This window comes from Nannospalax galili, unplaced genomic scaffold (genome assembly GCF_000622305.1).
Source record: "Nannospalax galili isolate Female #2095 unplaced genomic scaffold, S.galili_v1.0 scaffold538, whole genome shotgun sequence".
Taxonomy (NCBI): Eukaryota; Metazoa; Chordata; class Mammalia; order Rodentia; family Spalacidae; genus Nannospalax; species Nannospalax galili.
In genome coordinates this window covers 3,821,327-3,824,232 of record NW_008343842.1, presented here as the reverse complement: position 1 = coordinate 3,824,232, position 2,906 = coordinate 3,821,327, and positions in this window count along the sequence as shown.

Sequence of the window (2,906 nt, the reverse complement as noted above, 5' to 3'; positions counted from 1 at the left end):
GGAAGATTAAAGGAATGAAGGGGCTCCAGGAAGGGAAAGAAAAATATTCAGAGGCCTTGGGATGATGAAGCCAGGTCGAGTTTGATAAAGTCTGGCGGGCAGCCCTGAATGTGGAGATGCATGTGGAAACTGCTGGAGACCTTGGGGAGGAGTGACAGGCCACACTGCCCTGCAGTGAGGGGCAACCAGGATGGGACTGGGCATACTCCTGTGAGAAGCCTTGGAGCCTGGAAGGTTGGCGGAGGTTGCTGAGGCTTGTGCTATGTTAGGAGGGAAGGCAGCTGCAGCGAGATGCAGGTGGGATAATCTACAGGGTGAGCCCCTGTAGGTCAGTAAGTGTGGTGTTGGCTGGGAGGCAGGATCTCTCTCCCAGCAGTGGAGGGTTGGGATGGGGCATTCATGCCATGTGGCTTCAGGTTTCTCAGTGAGGAAGAGTGAGGTTGCTGACTGGAGAAACGGGGTCTGGGGCTGGCAAAGACTGGGAAACTGAGGTTTGGGAGAGCAGCTATGCCAAGGTAGACAGGTGCCGGCTCTGGGTGGTTGGAGATGTTTCTTGCCATGTGTGTCTAGGATCCACACTAATTGGCAGGTTAGAGATTTCTGTTTCCTTCCTGAAAGCACTCGGGGAGCAGGTGGAGAGGAAGCCAGTGTCACTGTGGCTCTGGTGTGGGGTGGGCAGAGAGGAGGGGGCAGACGTGGGGATGAGGAATCATGGGAGTTATTCAGGAGGTGGTCAAAGTGTTCAGAAAAGTGAAGAGGTGTGAGATCAAGGACCACAGGACACTGAGGAGAGGATGGGTGACTGTCAAAGCCTCAGGAACAAGAAGAGGGAGAACAGGAAGAGATTCCTGGCAGCTCCATGTGGACAGAGAAAGGGGCGCTGATCTGGAAATCACAGGTCAGAGGAGAAACAGACTCTGCTTCTAGATTTAGCTTTGTCTTTTTAAAATTTTTTGAGACAGGGTCTCTCCATAGCCCCAACTAGCCTGGTGCTCACTATGAGAAGCCACCTGGCTTCTACTTTTGTCTTTTACATACACTGTGTGATCTTGGGCATATCACATGACCGCTCATCTGCTACTACAGGTGACAGCTGATATCTCAGCACCTGGCTTTGTCCTTTTACCCTTTTGTCCTTTGTCCTTTTAGGATGTTCATATGGCATCCTATGCAAGTTTATCTACCAGAGCCTCAGTTTTCCCATCAATAAAATGGGGATTACAATCAGACACAATGGTGGAGGCCTGCAATCCCAGCCACCCTGGAGGCTGAGGCAGGAGGATCACAAGTCTAAGGCTAGTTTGGACTGCAAAGTGAGTTCAAGGTCAGTCTGGGCAACTTAGTGAGATGATGTCTCCAAGTAAAAACAGAGAGGCAGCCTAGAGGTAAAACTCATGGTAGCATGAGTCTAGCATGTGGGAGGCCCTGGGTTCAACCCCCATCCCCAGTACTGGGGAGGGGGGGTGAATGAGGTATTAATTAAAATTCCTGCCTCACAGGCATGTATCTGCTGGAGCGTCTGGTCAAGTACCTGACATGTACAAAGCCCTTGGTGAGTAGCAACTGTGAGCTCCGATTTGTATCTCGGGGTCTCTGCATCTTTTTAAAATGTGGAGTAGGGTTTACAAGTAAGTTGGGTAGGACAGATCAGAGCTGAGTGCCTGGCAGGTAAATGTCCTCTTAGGTCTCTATACTATATGCAAGGCTACCAATAAAAAAGGTAGCCTGCTGGAATGCTCGGAATTTTTGGAGCCTTCTCAGTAGGAATGTGTGACAGACAGGAACCTGTTAGGGGTGGTAAGAATCAAGCCTGGTTGACCTCGCTCATACCTCACAGCATCAAAGCCTGGCCTGGCCCAAGGCCTCTCTGTCCCAGCACTGCTGTGCCCCTTACCCATCAAACACTGTGGCCCTTTGTTCCTTCCCAGAAGCAGAAATAGCAACCATAACCTCCATCTGTCAAATGTCTGCAATGTGCCAGGAGTTTTCCACATATTATCTCACATAATGAATACTGTTAATCCTGTGAGGTTTTTAAACATCTTTTTTTTTAAGTTTTTAAAAATTATCTTTATTTTGTATGAGTGAGTGCATTGCCTACATGTATATAAGTGCACCCGTATCATGCAATGCAGATGTCAGAAGGTCAGATCCCCTGGGTCTGGAGTTACAGATGACTGTTAGCCACCATGTGGGTGCTGGGACTCAAACCCAGGTCCTCTGCAAAAGCAGTCAGTGCTCTTAACTGCTGAGCCATCTCTCCTGCCCCTTAAACATCTTTTTTAAAGATTTATTTTGATTATTAATTTTTAAATTATGTGTATGGGGGTGTGTGAGTGCACATGAGTGCAAGCTGCCTGAGGAGGCCAGAGGCCTCATGTTCCCTTGGAGCTGGATATGGGTCCTGGGATCTGAACTCAGATCCTCTGCAAGATCAGCATGCACTTTTGAGAGCTGAGCTATTCTCCATCACCCTGTGAGGTTTTTATCCCTCTGGTCAGGTAAGAAATGAAGCTTGCCAGAGTCACTCAGGTAGAAAGTAGCTGGGCTGAAGGCTGGAGAGATGGTTCGGCTGGTAAAGTGCTTGCTGTGTAAGCATGAAGACCTCACAGAACCCAGGACTAGGGAGGGAGAGAGACAGGAGGCTCTCTGGGGCATGCTGGCCAGTCAAACTAGCCACATCAGTGAGGCTCTGTCTCAAAAACTAAGGTGGCAGATGACTGAGGAAGACACCTGATGTTGACCTCTGGTCTCTACACATATGTGCACACAAGTGCCTGTGTACCTACCTACATACACATGCACATACATAGATAACTGGACTGAAATTTAACTCTAGTGCTCACACAGGCAGACACTGGTATACAACTCATTTTGAGGCACTGTCATGGTGTCCTTTCCAGATG